This window comes from Armigeres subalbatus, chromosome 1 (genome assembly GCF_024139115.2).
Source record: "Armigeres subalbatus isolate Guangzhou_Male chromosome 1, GZ_Asu_2, whole genome shotgun sequence".
NCBI classification, from domain to species: Eukaryota; Metazoa; Arthropoda; class Insecta; order Diptera; family Culicidae; genus Armigeres; species Armigeres subalbatus.
Genome location: NC_085139.1, coordinates 131,131,881 through 131,149,706, shown reverse-complemented (window position 1 = coordinate 131,149,706; position 17,826 = coordinate 131,131,881). Strand labels below are relative to the sequence as shown.

Here is a 17,826-nt window from a genome sequence, read left to right as displayed (position 1 = left end):
AAATTGGAAAAATGTTTGTAATAAATTTGTAAAACGAAGTTGAAAATTGCAGCGACGTTTGGTCACATTAATGTAGATTGAAGAGACCAAGAAAACTATCGACACAGGGAGATATATCGAGATATACACCCCTATTCTTGTTTACGGACGAACGAAACTTTCGAACGAATGTAGTTCGTGCCATCAAATTTTACATGATTTTTGATATAAAGATCAATTAGTTTTAATTTTTTCCATTTGTTTACATGGTATAGCTTTTGGCTCGTTAAGCACAGGATACTTGCATGTAAAATAATCATTTTGATTATGAAGATATGTACGAAAATACGAAAGTACGAATAATTTCTGACGTTGTTCAAATCCTAATTTTTGAACTTTGACGTGAACTTGAACGTGACGTGAACATAAAATAATCATTTTGATTATGAAAACCTGTACAAAATCTTAGCCGAAATGGAATAATTTCTGACGTTGTTCAAATCCAAAATTTTGAACTTTGACGGCAGCCGAGACGACAATCTCGAATTCTATTTTTAGCAGCCAATTAGTATACGGCAAAATTCTGTTTTAATAAACAGGTTCATTAGCAAAAAGTGGCTACTAAAGCTGACTCAAACATTGGCTTCTTGAGGTGTAGTCACCTGGAACGCCCAAGAGATTTGAGTCTATCGATTTCCACCAGCAACCACTGTGGAACTGGCTTTGGCTTAACCTCTACCGCTCCACACCCCCATCACCCAGCATAGCTTCCAGTGTGGTGCGCGTTCAACTCTGCCTCCTAGCCATAGCATTTGGCACGTTGATGCAGCAAGTTTCCACCACCCCAAAAACCTGGCTTACTCGGCTGACGGCGACTCAGTTTCAGTTGGACACTCAGCGCTAGAGGTTGTCCAGTGGCCGCAGTTTGTACGGTTGTTCTTTCGCATTCGCCCCCACTTCGGTGTGTTTTGCTTTGGGTGGTCGCTTCCGAAAGGTTTGTGTTCTGTTTTTGTTGTGCTTTTGGGTTTCGCAACCTTCCCTTTTCGGTTGCTTCGGGGCGGTGCTGTAGGGCACTGCCTTCCTCCGGGATATTGCATCTGGTTGGCGTTCGCAATTTTCGGCGATGATATTCCGGGTATGGAGAAATGCGCGCACGAGTTGTGGATTGTGCGGAAAGAAGAGATGATAGTGTGAGCTTGTGGATGTTTTGAAAACAAAGAAAGCGTGAAGTCAGATATTGCCGAAACGGCAAGTGGATAATAATTGTGGCGGATAGAAGTTAATTTAAAGTGTAAATTGAATATGTTTGGAAAATTAGCTCAAACTCAGCGGTTGAGACGAAAATGGAAAATTATATAACCCAAATGAAGTTGTGAATGGAAAGCATCGAGTTAAGTATGGGAAAAATCGGAGCTACGAGCAATATGTGTTTTTGAATGAGCAACAAGTGGAAGACAGCAGTGAGAGATACTGAAGAAAAACAAGGCAGGCACGAATCGAAGAAGGAATTTCGCATGGAACGAGTTTTTCTTTTTTTTCCCATTGCAGTATTTGCAAAAAAACATTATATCTACATAAGTTCAATAATATCTAACCGAACGCGAAATAGACGGTGTGGAAAACGAGTTTTTCGCCTGACATCAGTGTGTAGCTGGCGGCAGGCAGCGGTGGTCGTCGTTTTGCCATTTACCGCCACGGCGTAAGGCACCGAATACTAGGCCATGTTGCACAAATCTCGCATGTCTACAGAGTGCAGTAGTGGCGGGGTGGCTTAATCGACTTTGAATCGTTGTTGTTCGATTGGCTGTGGCGTTGATTGCTGCACAACTTACTACCATGACCACTGCCACCACCACCACCACCAGCACCTTACCTGGGCCTAGGTTTTAGTTCCAACACGCTGCAACCATATGTTGCAGGCTCACTCAGGTATACTTCGGTTTTATTTACGTTTTCGTTACTGAATTTAATGAAGACACGAAACGTACCTTTAACCGAAGAATTACTCTCGATACCGTACGTCGGAATACTTTCGAAATGATATTATAATTGTAAATTATTGAAACATCACTACCCGGAACAATTGTTATGGGAATTGGTAAAATTGTAAATCCTAATCATCAATCTCTAACTCTTGAATACTTTTGAACGGTCAAATCAAACTTGTTAACCGCCTTTGGAATTTTTCCTTTTGCTTTTAATTCTTTTTAATTGGTTTAGTTTCAAATGCTTTTTCTTTTCGCATTTCCCATTCAATATGATTTTTTTTCTGTTTTAACTAGACAGAACGAAAACCTTATTTCTCACGAGAAAATTTAGATTTGAAGAAAAATGCACTGAGTTTTTTCATGATTTAGATAGGTTCAGTTAATTTTCATTTTTTTTCTCACTCCCTACATTTTTTTTTGTCTTTATTATCGAGACTTTCAGCCCGAGGATGGCTCGTCTCGACATCCCTACATTTTTTATTGCTGCGCGAAATTTCAAACCCTCAAGTTTTGAAATAGTTAGAGGTGTCAAAAAAAACGGGTTTTCTGAGAAAGTTGAGCTTTAAACAAATTAAAGCATTGAGCATTTAAAAATGTTTGACGGGTTAAGTTAATTAATAGAGTGGGGCGCAGTTGTATGGAAAAACGCAAACTTCGTCCGATCAAGTGAGATCAAGGTTTTTCTGAATCGTTTTGGGACCCCAATCAAGTGTGCAAAATATGGGCTCGATTGGTTGAAACCTCGCATTCCGCATCGCGCTTAAAATTTACATGGAGATTAGTATGGGAAAACGTACTTTTTTACATTTTTACTCTTAGCGGCTTCAATTTATCATCAATCACGTGACTCAATACGTTAGCATCTAGTCTGGAAGATGCCGAAAGACTTTGCCGAAGAAGGTACGTAGCTGAAAGGTCTACAAAAAATGTTATTACGTTTCGAAAATTGATTGTGTAAACCATATGCAAGAAATCAATGTTTCTGCCAGCACTACCGGACAACCTATGGTTCTCGAAGGACAAAACCCATCTACCTTCTCGTCGGATTTTTTTTTCTTTGTGAAATGATTCCGGATAGCTCCCATTAGCTCTAAAGCGCTATAAGATCAATTATTTTGAAAAAACACGAAATGATTCCGGATTGCTCCCATTAGCTCTAAAGCCCTATAAGATCAATTATTTTGAAAAAACACTCAGTTAAATTATTGGTCTACGTAGTACGGCAGTGCTGGCAGAATAAACGATTTTTTGCATATGGTTTGAACACTCAATGTTCTAAGCGTTATAACTTTTTTCGTGGACGTTCCAGCAACGTGCCTTCTTCAGCAAAGTTTTTCGGCATCCTTTGGGTTATACTTTAACGCAATGTGCCACTTGGTTTACGATGAACTGAAGCCTCTAGTAGTAGAAATGTAAAAATATACGTTCTCCCATACCAATTTCCATACAAACTTCTAACGCGATGCGGAAAGCGAGGAAGCAACCAATCGGTCCCAAATTCTGTACAGTTGTTCAGGACCCAGAATGGCTTCGAAAAACCATTGATTTGAAAAAATGACCATGACGCCCCACTCTATTAATTAACGTCATAGGCTTCAAATATATTGAACGGAAAACTTATTCATTATAACTACCATATTTGATCATGTCCTGGTTTTCATGATCAGGTTTTCGCACAATAAAATTAAAGCCAGAGAATTTTGTTTACATGCCTATGAAGGAAATTGGATCTCCACTGTAGAATGCAGTGATTTTTTTCTGAACTGATTTTGATTGATGTATGACGAATTGATAATTTGTTATGTCGTTTTCGTTTTTACAGTGCATGTACACCACTGCTACACTTTTGCACTGCAAATGTTTGTTTTTGATTTTCACGCTGCACCAGTGTAGAATTTCTACTTCACCGAAAGTGTGGCTTGTAGATCTTCAGGTACTTCAACACAGTCGCAAAAGTTGTCCAAGTACGTTTGGTAACCAAAACAGTACTGCTCTTTCTTCACATCAAACAAGTTAGATACACTACAAAATCGAAAACGACATTATTGTAACTTCATTTCCAACCTTAAATTGTGACGAGATAGAAACATATTGTATAAGAAACGGGGAGTTGTACTCGCCGTCTCCACGTTGGCAGTCCTATGCCTCCGCTTGCAGCATACATAGAACATACGGCCGAACTAGTCGTTTGGCCGAAAAAGTTGTTTGGCTGAAATAGTCGTTTAGCCAAAAATGTTATTTGCCAGAACAGGAACTAAAGCTTAACGGAAAAATGGATCAGAAGGGGTCAAGAGTTATCTGCAAACTCAACTCGAATTGGAAACTATTGGGAGACACTCACAGAGTTGTAAAAAAATGTTGAACCCATTGGTTGAGTGAATAACAATCTAGATGTTTTTCGGTATCTAGCAAAAATAAAGTCACATTAATACAATTACTTTTTCGTTAATCATAGGCACTTTACTCTGTAAACAATTGGTGAATTTCGAAAAATGCTCATCAAAAATAGAAAACTAGTCGAAAAACTCCATTATTCAATCCTTTGCTCATCTGCAATAGTTCTGGGATATCACCAAGTAGCATTTATGAGTGAATTTAATTCATACACCGTGGTGCTTGTTGGATAAGAAGGATTGCTTAGCCTTTGATTTACTGTTCACCATGCGTATTTTGTGTTTTGTACAATAATGTTTAAAGTTTCGAGATACATTTTTACTTGTCGTTTGGCAAAATAAATCATTCAGTCGTAAATGTCATTTCCTAACCAGCTCATACTCGAAATGGTCGTTTGTCAAAAAGGGCCATTTGGGCGCAAATGTCAATTGGCCAAAAATATCGTTTGGCAACGAATCATACGACCGTAAATGTCATTTGCTAAATGGGGCATATGGCCAAAAACATCGTTTGACCGACCAATAGTGAATGTGAAAAATGTGGAGAGATTAATGATAAATAGAAAAGTGAGAAGTGAGGAATGAGAAATGTAAAGTTAGTGATGGGTGAAATATAAAGGGGTTGCTTACACGTTTCATTTCTCACTACTAATTTATCACTTCCAAAAATGAGAAGTACTTATGAAGTGAGAAATGAGGAATGAAAAATGAGAAGTACTTATGAAGTAAGATATGAAGAATGAAAAATGAGATGTAAGACGTCTCTTCCCAATTATCACTTCTTTTTTCTTACTTCTCATTTCCCACACCTCACTGCGATAAGTGAAAAATAAGAAGTGAGAAATTAAGAATGTGTAGTGGAGAAGTGAGAAATAAGACGTCTCACTTCTTACTCCTTGGCCCTCACTTCTCAAGTATCAATAATTACTTCACACTTTTCACATTTAATATTGTTTGGCCATACTCGTCAGCAGAAAAAAAACATTTGCGGTCGTGTGTTTTGTTCGGCCAAATGCCATTTAGGGACAAAAGGAAGAATTTTTGTCCAAAGACCTTTTCGGCGGTTTTGTAACATTTTGCCAAAAAACATTTGGCAGAATAACGTTTGGCTGAATGTGTTGGTTTCGCGGTAAGACATTTGGTGGATTGGTGAATTTTGCTTTTAGCAGATTGTATTTTTTTCTGTAAAGAATGGTGTAGAATTCAGCAGATTGTCATTTTCTCAGATTAGCGTAGTTTAGAATAGCTTCAACTTTTTCTTCTTCTTCTTCTTCTTATTGGCATTATATCCCCCACTAGGATAATGGCTACAATTATTAACTGCGAGATATCTAAGCCAAGTTACCATTTTTGCATTCGTTTATTAAGCGGTTCACATGGTAAAACTTTTATGCTCAAAAAGTCGAGAGAATTTCCAATCGAAATATTTGCTATACCGGACCGGGAGTCGAACCCAGCCATCTTCAGCATAGTCTTGCTTTTCAGCCACGCATCTTTAACGGCTAAGAAAGGCACGGCTTAAGAAATTTTAATTGTCCCTAACAAACTCCTTTATTTATATATAAAGGTTTATGCCAGAAGATTTATTAAAAATAATAATCTATTATTTCTTCCTTTCACCTTATATCGAGCAAAGGGGTTTATTTAAAGAGGCATTATCTCCTCCCTTCGCCTTGTACCGGGCAGACGCTACCATGTAAATAAGGCATAATCTACCCATTTCGCTTAGTAGCCGGCAGACACATTCAATTGGGGATGGCATTATTTTTCCTCTTTGCTTTAAAGAGAGGTACAATCATTCATGGAAAAAAATATCTCCTTTCTTTTTTGTATACCGAGCCATCGTGTCCATTTCAAGAAGGTATGATATCTTCAATTTGCCTTGTACTGGCCAGATGCGGTAATTTAGAGAAAGCATTGCCTTTAAACCTCAGATTAAAATAATTTATACTGGGTTCTAAACCAGCACTATGTAAATAAGTAGAATTCATTAAATATTTCAATAATAATTATACTAACTGAATTCTGCATTGGAATGACTTTCGGTGAAAAAGTAAATTCCATAAAATGTTTTTTGGTGGAACAGTGCAGTCCTCAAATTGTGTTCGTCGGGAAATTAGTACATTCCGCGGAATGTCGCAACGTGAGAAAAATCCGAGAAATGTTTTTCGGCGAAATAATCTAAAATCCATTTCGGCCAAACGGCATTTTAGACCAAATGACCTGTTGTTCCAAATGTCATTTTCGATCATATGAGATGTATAAATGACATTCTCGACCATCTGGCCTTGCTTGCTAAACAACTTCTTCGACCAAAAGAGTATTTTTGGCCGAAAGACCTATTCGATCAAACGACTTTTGCGGTCAAATGACCTGTTCGGCCGTTCGACTCGTTCTGCCATAATATATTTTCGGTCGTATGACCCGTTCAGCCAGATAACAATTTTAGTCAATTATAGGCCTTTTCAGCCAAACGACAATTTCGGTCAAACGGCATTTTCGGCCAAATGATCTTTTCGACCAAATAACTATTTTAGCTGGACGATATTTTCGATTTTTGTCCAAATGTCTTTCAGCCAGATGGGTTACAGCTGAGAGGTTTGTTAGGCCAAATGCCATTTTTGGACAGGAGCTTTCGTCGCAGTTGCCTTTGGCCAATTGAATTTTGACCGACGTACTTTCGGCCAAACGGCCCATACAAGGATAGGGGAAATAAAACGTCCCTTTTCCCCGAATTTTGAGTAAAAGAAAAATCCATGAAGAAAGGAAGATTTTTTTCCTGTTGGGTACATTTTTCACTACGACCAGTTGGTTGATCTATTGTGGCAGGCCCCGTTTTAATATTTTGTGCCTTGTCAGTGTGTTATATCATTATGAATTTGCTGATTGTAGGCATTATCCCAGTAAGGTATAACATATCTTATGAAATGTATTGCCTTACTGGAAGAAGTCTTTCATACATCTGAGGGTTGTATCAATCCTTTATCGAAATATTTGCGCATTTTCCGGATTTTTATGAAACGATAAAATATTGAAAACAGAATCCAAGTTTTTGTTACCTACTCAATTGTGTAAAAAATAAAAGAGAAAAATATCGCAACACCCATGACATTGGTTCTATTCCGAGATTATTTGCTCATAAAATTAAAATTTTTCGCCTTGTGAATTGTAATCCGTGCTGAAATCCGGCATTTCTGCAACAAGTCTTTAAACAGCTTTTGTTTAAACGTTTGCAGGGTTGTTACGACTATGTACACAGATTTGACGCGGATATATACTCAAAAGTTTAAGGGTTTTGTACGAATTTAATTTGAAGGGCTAATTCATATACATGGGGCTTTATTTCCTAAAGCCAAATGTTGAGAACCAAATTCACGTTTGAAATCTAGCTTACACAATTTTACGAATTATTTCCTTGACCTTATTGAATGGCATGCATCACACTCTTGAGCATTAATTTAACAAGTTTTATAATGAGAGGGATGTCTCTTGTTGTCGTTTTCAATCAATTCGGAAACATGTGGCATACATATGAAATGATTTTGAAACAAATAACGAAAATTTAGTTAAATATAGTAAAACAATCTTTTTGATTAAATTTTGATGTATTATATGTTGAACTCCAACTCCAGTTTCTAATTTATCAATGCTCTTAGAACTAACCGCACAGCATGATGTATCATTTTTCGAAGACGTAATAATCATTTTTGGAAAGTTTTCGAATTAGGAATAAGTTCGATCTCGTACAATATTGAAGGCTTAATATTTTTCATAGCATTCATTCATTCATACATTCTAGAACGAATTAGGGTTTATACAACAATAAAAATACAGATCCCTCATGTCAATAAGAATTTCCGTAGGAATTCAAGTGGATTTTGTTTAGAACAAAGGGTGAAATTCCATAGTTTTTTCGGAAAAAAAATTTTCCCCTAAGACGCTCTAAAATAATTAATCAAAAAAAATCCGCGTGTTTTTCGTGTGGAATCTTTGCAAAATTTTCCGATAACTCTTCCACGGGAATTTTCCGCTACAAGAATTCTTGGGGAAATTTGATAAATAAATGTTGAAAGATTGAAAAAGATTTCTGCAGGATTTCGCTCCGAAAAGTTATGAAGCTGATTTCGGAGGAATTTCCTCGATACTCCGAATGAATTCCCAAGAGAACTATTGCGTGAAACAAATTTAAGTAGAAGTTCTGGAGCAATTTCTGTAGTGGTTCCAAGAAGAAAAATAATCTCAGTTATATTCAGAAATTCAGTAAGGAATTTCAGTAAAATCAACGGTGGTTTTCCTGCCGAAAAATTGCAGATTAATTTCCGTGAGAAAATCCTTGGAGATATTTCCGCTTGAGCTTCTGGAGAAAGTTTTCACAAGAATTGCAGAAGGACTTGCCACACAAACTTTGAACTTACTTTAGCAGGAATTACCACAAAATTCCCGGAGATTTTTTGCTGAAATTTCCAAAATATTGCTTTTAAATTTTCAAAGGAATTTCCGCATCAAACCCAGGTTCTGGATTGCGTTCAACAGAACTTGAGGAGCCATGTCAGATTGTAAATTATTTCTTCCGGGATACGAATTCAATGGTGTTGAAATGGTGCCTTGGGGAAATTTGGAACACCCACCACAATACATGGCATGCAGCGCCAAGAAGCAGTCTAAAGATCATTAAATCTACAGTGCTTAAGTGGAAGGATAGATTCAACAGGAAGGAACTAATAATTCTAACGAGACTACGTCTTGGTCATTGTTGGTTAACCCGTTTCGGTCTGACCTAGAAATCAAAATTAAAATAACCCGTGTGGGCTCATTTATATCCGATTGGCATGAAATTTTTAGGGAAGAAGCGTCATCATGTCTATTTTTTGGTACATGGCTTGATTTGACCATTCCTGGGAATACTTCCGCGCGTGGCCAATGTATTCAAAACCTCTCAAAAAGTCATCTTTTGATCTTGTCTTTCAAAATCATGAAGTTTGATACGTCGCAAGATGGGTTTCGGAGCTAATCAAAATGTGTCCACTTCCCTGAGAGAACCAGGTTTCCGGAACATCCGGAACCATGTCCTGGTGATCCAATTGTATAAGAACTAACTTCTGAATTCTGATACTGGTCAATAATAATTGACGACGTTTGCATGCACATTCTGGGCACTTTTGCTCATTTATCAATGGTTCTTAGAAATATACATTCGTTTTTGACTGCACGTGACCCAGGACCCGCCCTTAATAAATTCGGCCGGATTGGCGCCAGGGTCAAATCAAGTCATTTACCTAAGAAAATAGACATGATGACGCTTCTCATTTAAATTTTGATTTCTAGGTCAGACCGAAACGGGTTAACTAAACACCAGAAACGTAACGTCCATCATATGCTAGCAGCTTGTTCAAAGTTTAATGTACAGAGGAATAATATACTAGATAACAATGAGAAAACATAGAGAATTGTTCTAAAATATGTAAAAGAAATTAGAATGTATAACCAATTATAAAGTAAAATTTAAAAATAATTTAAGAGATGAATACCTAGGTTGGGAAAAAACTCAACAAACGTAGAAAATTAATAAGGAAAAATGATCTCGGCAGAATTTTTTATTATTAAGAGCCTTCACAAATTACGTAACGCTGAAGGGGAAGGGAGGGGGTCAAGCTGAGCGTTATGATTCATACAAAAATATTAAACCTTCCATACAAAATGTGTTACGAGAGGAGGTTGGGGGCTCAAAATCACAAAATTCAGCGTTACGAAATTTTAGAAAGAATCCTTGACTAGTTGATCTAAAATCAATTATGATCACTGATCATATTTATCCAAGCATATCAATGCATCTTGTGCCAAATTTATGAAGTTCGATAAACAAAAACGCCACAGGCAGTAATAGAGCAAAACATACCATGCCAATAACATGCTTATAGGAATAGATTTGATTAGGTACTTAGTTCTTGTTTACATTGGTAATTCTCTACATTGGTAATTCAATAATATTTTATAATACGCACTTGTGGAGAAAATTGGGATAAATAAAAATTGATATTTCCCACATATTCGACCAAAATTTAGCTCGTGATTGCGCGGATTTGGCGCGGAATGGATTTTATGCTGCACGAAAATGCCGCGAATTTGATTTGAGTCGGTGAGGATTTGGTGCGAAAAATATTTCGGAATATTCGTTACAGCCCTGTGATTGATTTGAAATCTGTATATTTTTGTGATTATTCCGATTCTTTTTTGCATATGTTGATACAAATGAATTAGTCAAATTAGAGTTCAAAAATTACTGCCACAATGGCCGTCCTAGCCGTCACCTGGCGATTTACCTCGCATAAATGTTAATTTCTAGAAGACTAGCACAACTGAAAACCATTTTTTCATGTATTCTGTAAGTGAGCAAGGCTGAAAAACTGCTTTTTGTTGCTGCCTGTCGTTTGCTTCTGGAGTTATGTGGCCCTAAAAGTGTCATGTAATTTTTAAAATTAATTTGTAACGCGATTCACTTTACTTCCACCCAAGATTCCATCACTTGATTGTAACTTTACGTATACGTACTTCGACGTAAAGAAATACGATGGAGACGCATGGTACATCATATTTCCTGAATTACATTGAGGTTGAAATATGTATCTGCTTATTTTATTTAACTGATTCGCTAGTTCGTTAACTTGGTTTGTAGATTTGTCAACTCGCTGATTTGCTATTTTATTAATTTGACTACATACTTGGTAATAAGTGGTTTGTTAAAAAGCTGAATTGGAACGCCTGATTAACGTGTTGACAAATAGTCGATATACATTTTTTTAAACAAAATACACAAGAAATTGCTTATTCAACGCATTAACCAAATTGACAGCAATACACTTGCAATTGTGAATTAAAGCTGACGATTTTCCGTATGCAAATTTTCATAGAAACGCTAACATGTGTGAATATTTGTGCAATTATTTAAATGAAGTCATGAAATTCGCACAAGTAGCTCAGTCAAGAGCTGAGCAGAATAGATACGTTTGCGTAAGTTTTGACAGTTTCCTTATGGAAAAACTGTCAAAACGTACGCAAACGTATCTATTCTGCTCAGCTATTCATAAATTCGCGCAAAAAGATTGGCCATGCGTTGCCATCTCTCTTTGTGATGATGCTTGATGAACATATTTGATCTTCGCATTTCATAACACAACAGTACGCATGTTGACAAAAGTATAATAGTCCGACACTAAATTAGTTTGAAACTTAATGAAAAATATCTTTTTTTCTACATCTTTACTAATAATGGTGAGAAAGTGGCATACGGTTTAACTGCCTGTTAGCATTAATGTTAAAAATTTAAATTCAAAGGATTGTGAAACTACAGCATTTCAATAAATTGTGAAACCCCTTGAACTGCTGATAGTGATATGATTGCGTGCTGATTGGATGCACATTCCGAATAGAAGGACTGAACGGTCAATTGTCCTAGATTTGTTTTTTTTTCACATTACTCACTCGAATACAATCGAACAATGGATTATTAAGCATCATTTTCCCCAAGGACCAACATGGTACGGGTCAAATAACCCTGCACAGTTGCTGATACGCATATTACCATCGGCAGCAGCAGCAAGAACAACCGAACTGTTCATTCGGAAGGACGTTCGCCGAGCCGTTCGTTTGATTAAGGCAGTCACTTCCATAGTCAGTGATTAATAGTAAAACCGAGAGCCAGCCGACAGCACACCGTTGCACACAGACATCACCGAACACGCTGCTGCCTGCGGTGTGGTCATCGTCTGTGTGTGTACAACTCGCCAATCGTGTAATGAGCCGTTAGCCTTCAATTGGTTTTTTCGTGGTAAATAATTAATGGCCTTTGTGAGGGACTTCGGTCTGACAGCGAAACAGTAGCAGCTCGCTGTGGCTGTGAAGTGACGTTTATTGGTTTCCAATCGATGAGGAAATCAATCATCAAGCTGGGTGAGTTCGAGTTGTTTCCGCTGGGGTGTTTTTGAGTGCACGTGCACTACTAAATGCAATATCATACGCGGGCATGGGTGGAACACATTCCTGATTGTTTTCCCGTTAACTATTTGTTTTACTGATCGTTGGAAAACAATTCACCTTTATTAGTGATTGCTGACGCAATTAGCTCGAAGTTTGTTTTGAATTCGCCATGAAAACTTATGAAATATCAACCAACTATGAATGTTGGAAATGAAATTCACAAAGTTTATTCATTGAAAAGATTGATAAAGTGTAGTACGATTTACAGAGCTATACTGTTGAATTGAAAATGAAGCCCATAAAATACTTCACCCTAACACTAGAAGCAGTACAACAATCGTGGAAAATAACTAGGAAGTAGTCGATCACGAAATTCGCTAAAACATTAATTTTCAAATTTTGAAAAACGGCTTCTTAGCGCAAGTCATTCTGAAGGTCGAGCCTCTTAAGTCTACCTATGTTTAGGAAATAAGGGGAGAATAACCTGAAAAGAACCCATAGAATAAAATTATCCAACGCATAAAATCGTTTGTGGAATCGAATTAATGTGTCTACTAATTTCAAACTTTTGCTAAGGTAAACGACCATCATGTTGTCGCCGTTCATTTCGAGAGGAAGATCAAGAGGTACGCAAGTGTACAATGAAGCAAACGTCCGAACAACCATGAAACGTGCATTTTTCACCATCATCTCAGAAATCTTATCAGTCGGATGCGGATACCGACTTGCATGAGATCGTGCGACGATGCCGATGCGATACGCCCGAATCGTGTTTGGCTGCGAGGGAAGATAACTGGTTTAGAATATGCTTTCAAACGTTTCAAGTTGGTGAGATTTGTTCAAACTTTGTTCGGACGTTTCCTATATTGCTGTTCAGCTGCTGCATGATGCCGATTTCTTCAAGTTCAAGGACTTCCACTCCATAATGAAATTTAATAAGCCGAACCGATGGTCCGATGGCATTAAAGTTGAATGAATTCAAATTATTCCACTGGACCTTCACATTCCGTTTCTACTGCTGCGGTTGGTTTCGAAGTTCGAATGATGTTTCTAGAAGAAAGGTCTAATTGGAACCTGGCGTGCTTTGCACTCGACGTTTTCTTTTCGAATTTGCATGTCAATTAGTTGCCTAAACCGTGATTACGGCTTATGAACCGGTTAATAAGCCTTTTTTCACGTGCTTTGAGTCTATAGGCTCATATATTTTTCTTTGTTCGGACAAACTACCAGGATGATCATGTGGCGGAGGGCTTCATTTTTCTCCTAGTGTTAGTTTGCGTGAACGAGCCATCATGGACTTGAAGTCATCGAAAGAAGGCTTCGTTAAACGTTGCCCTCTAAGCACTTATTGTATGTTATAGAAGAAATAATTTATTACTCTATTAGCATTCTTTTGAAAATTTTACGGTTCTGCCAAGTTTTCTGACAGTTTAGTGTTGATTTAGTTATCGGCACTTTTTTATTTGATTTAGTTATCGGCAGCGTATTTTTTAATAAAAAAAGCGTAGTTTAATCTGATGGTGAAGGTAATGATGCCTTCCTCGATTTAATCGTTTATGATACATATTAAAAATATGTGTTTGCCTTACGGCATTTGCAAACGCTTTACACATTTTCGATACACCGTTTTCTTCATAACTTAAGAACGCAATGACTGATCGTAATTATATCCAACAGTGATCAACTAGAGTTTGTCCTCCGTCGAATGCAACTTGTTGCGAAAAAATCGATTAAGAATTACTTTATGAAAAGTTGACTCTAAATCATAATGACTAATATCCTCGACTGTATATTGTTACACAGTAAAAATAAGATATTGTTCATGCGATGAAATTATTTGTTTTTGGGTTGAAATACAAATATAAATGATTATGTTTTTCTTAGAAAAGATCGTACTTAGCCAAAAATAAAAAAATAATCTCATTTCTCCAACATTCCCCTGAGGTGTGGATCTTACCCGGATTTTACTTTTTTCTCAAAAATAGTACAGTACGATTTTGTTTTGTTTCGCAACTGACTCCTACGCTATGTAGTAGGATCCGTCAACTATCAAAAACAATAACTACTTGGCAGAGTTTCTATACCATTCATGCTAACAATTCTCTCTTGGCACCGGGGAAAGATCTTACAGTTCTATGCATCTTTCATAGGTAGGCGTCCAAATGATCATCCTTCTTCTTCCAAAGCATTCGCAAGGATATGTCCAGGACAGGTCGAATGTTGAAGAATGCCTTGCTTTCATCTAAAGGGTAGTGATAAGCACTAAATTATTATCGGTGTCCTGGATCGCCTTGCAGTTGCCGACTAAGGCGAAGGGTCGTTTGGCCGTAACTCATTCGGCTGAAAGCCATTGGGCCGAATAGGTCATTTGGCCGAATAGATCATTTGGCCGAATAGGAATGGGTCTCCAGGTATCCTTGCGAGTAAAGGTGTAGGATTGCCAATCTGGAGACAGGAAATAGACAGGAAATTCGTCATTATCAGGGAGAATACGAAACGGCTCTGTAATTATCGTGACGTCGCACATAGTTTTGACGTAGAACTACGTTTGTCTTTTCTATATTGGGGTACACTTTAAAATTGCAAAAAATCGAAAAACGTCACGAAAATATGATAGACTTTAATCGTTAATATCTCAGCCATTTCTTGATGGATTTTCAATTTTCTTGGACCATTCGATCAAGGAAGAGTCAACGCTTCATTCCCGATGTACACTGAAGTCGTTTTTTACGCGGTTGTTTTTTACACGAATAGCTTTTTATGCGATTTTTTTTTCACTCGAATTTCGGGATTTCTGTGGTTCATTCAGACATACTTTGGATTTTTCGCGGGGTTTAACTTTGTTTTAATTCACGTGGCCCATATCATCCGCATAAAAAATGACTCCAGTGTATTACAATATATACGTATGATAATATTTAGTATTGAAATTTGCTAACAGTTTAGGAATTGGTTTCGGTGAATCAGTCAATCTCATAAGTGCATTGCAAGCTTCTTCTTCCATAGCACTACATTCCAACTGGAACTTGGCCTGCTTTTCAACTTAGTAATCTATTAGTATTTCTTTAGTTATTGATTAAAAGCTTTCCTTGCCCGCCATTGCATTAGTATGTATAGACGTCAGACGGCATAGACGTCAAATTAATGCAACTTACAGGACTTTTAACTCGTTTCTGCTAACTTACACGCGCGTTCTCTCTGTAAAGCATGGGGGCATTTGACGACAGCTGCTCGCTTACGTCTATTGATGCCAGTAGAGAGGCTCGGAATCTTTTTCGCTGCTGCAGTAAATGCGTTCTGGTAATCTTTCTTCGGCTCTTGGTGTCGGCTGGAGTAAATGCAAAGTCCGACTCCTCACGTGAAGGAATGATAATTATTATCAATAAACTCTCAAACTGTCAAGCAGCGGCCAAGGCAGCGCAGCGGTACACTATCAGCCAGATTTTTGGAATTGGGTTGTTTAGGGATATATATATATATATATTTTTACATATTCTGAATCTGCATAAAAAACTGAGCCTAACCCCAATTTTTTAGAATTTTTGGAGCCCCGGAACTATTTTTATTTTTGCATTTTAAATTTATATGGGATTAAAAATTTGTTCTTATGCTGCATGGGCCAACTGCCATTGTATGAATTTTAGTATCATTCTATCGATTGAAACGGCTTATTGTTTGCTGTATAAAAATGTAAATAAAAGGTTTACAAACAAAATAAAAATATGTTGAAGACCAGCAAAGCATGCTCTTTATCTTAAACTATAAAAAACCTCATATTTTTCTTTGCTAAACAACCCAATTATCATTTGATAACTTCGCAGGTGTGAAAAGTAGGCGAGTTGTTATCGGCGATAACTTTTCAAATCTTGCAACACAAAATTATTATTTTAATGTGAACCAAACTAATCTAATACCAATTTAATATAAACAATGAAGCTCAATCGAATGTTTGCCATTGTGTTTTGGTGTTATGTAGGGAAAAAAGTTCAAAAGTAGCATTCGCCAATAATGCTTCGAATCAAGATACAATTATCGAACGATTCTTACTCTCTAGCGAGTTTTTAATAATTGATAATTTGGATATGTGATCGCTTGATAGTATTATTCATCCTCGTTTATTTGAAAACAATATTTTTATCATCCTTTTTAAATGTTAGTCTAAAATCTCACTCAATCACAGGAGTGCAGGATAAAAAGCGAAAACAGATTCACCCTGGGCTTGAAACACGCTTGCTTTGGTCTCATCGAACAGAAAACCTGTACATTACATACAGCTACATAGTTCAACGTCACCTTTGCGTACAACCCGATTGGGCTGCACCTTTGAGTTTTTGTTGTTGACTGCCATAACAGTTTCTGTGCGGTTTCGCAATGTTTCAGATAATTCTAAAGTATTTCTAATATTGCTGATCTGAAAACTTCCTCTTGTAGGCACGGCATTTGGCGCCATTCGTCTGATATTTCCAACCACTGGAGTGCAAAGTATGCGCTTCGATCTTTGTGCACAGTCTCTCGTAATATGACCACTGATCAGTCTCCCCACATTTCCATCACAAGTAGGATCTGTCCGAACCTTTACAGCCCCTGCCAGGTGTCCAAAGTCCTAATACTTAAAGTATTCCTCCTCTGATTTGTTCCCTCGCAAGGCTGCTTTCAATGGGAATTTCTACTATCCATCCGTTAATTTGCATATATCCAATGGATTGTTAGTAGTGGATAGTTTCAGACGAATCATCGCTGTTCGTGTTCCTCCGTATGAGTTTTGAACTCGAATCGCAATTTGCACAGACGTTACACTGCACCTCTGGTGCTTCCTTAAGCTCCGCTTCTGACGTAGTCTTTTGACAAGACTGTTGTATAAATCCCTGCTCAGAAAGCTTTGACTTCCGTCTTTGCACCCAATGATTTCGCAATACGCTCCTGCATAATCGAGCTAAAATCCGCCGGCTCCTTCATTAACTCGATGAGTATCTCCCCGGTTGGTGTACACCTAGTCCTTGTCACGTTCTTGCTCAGGATCTTCTCCAACTTTCTTAAAAAAGCGCTGGATACGTCACAGCGTTGTTAGCAATGACGAGTACAACTTCTTTTTACGGCGTCTTATGACGAGGAGGTGTCTTTTCCTCCCTGTTCTGCTTCATTGTTCTCACCTGTTTGCACTTCAGTCGTCTCTTCCTTTTCTTTTCTGACCTACTACTACTCCATCCTTCTCCCTGCGCTGTAACGTATGTCTCTTCGACAGCAACAGCATCCTCACGCGTCTTCCTCTTGAGTCCGCCTCAACCGATTCTAGTACTTACCATGAACGTCGGGGACGATTATTAAACGTATTCGGAGGACTGCTTATGTTTTACTAGTACTGAGATGGCCATACTGTTAGCCTACTCGCCATTTTAAGTCCATATCACCCTTCCTAGGAAGAACATCACGGCCGTCAACCCAACAATTCTGTCAATGTGCTATCCAGATTCTGTCCGTTGTTGTAAAACCGT

The 17,826-nt window shown here is 37.7% G+C and overlaps 1 protein-coding gene across 3 annotated transcripts in view; it reads left to right on the top strand.

The window, feature by feature from the left end:
- The window catches only part of LOC134205129 (ABC transporter G family member 23), a 323,526-nt gene that overhangs the window by 167,602 nt on the left and 138,098 nt on the right, over nucleotides 1–17,826 (top strand). Inside the window, exon 1 of one of the 3 annotated variants that reach the window (XM_062680074.1) lies at nucleotides 837–973. The exons of the other annotated variants lie outside the window; for them this stretch is intronic. The gene's annotated coding sequence lies outside the window, so the exon portion shown is untranslated. Of the gene's footprint in view, nucleotides 1–836; nucleotides 974–17,826 lie in introns of those variants that run through there. 3 annotated transcript variants of the gene reach the window in all.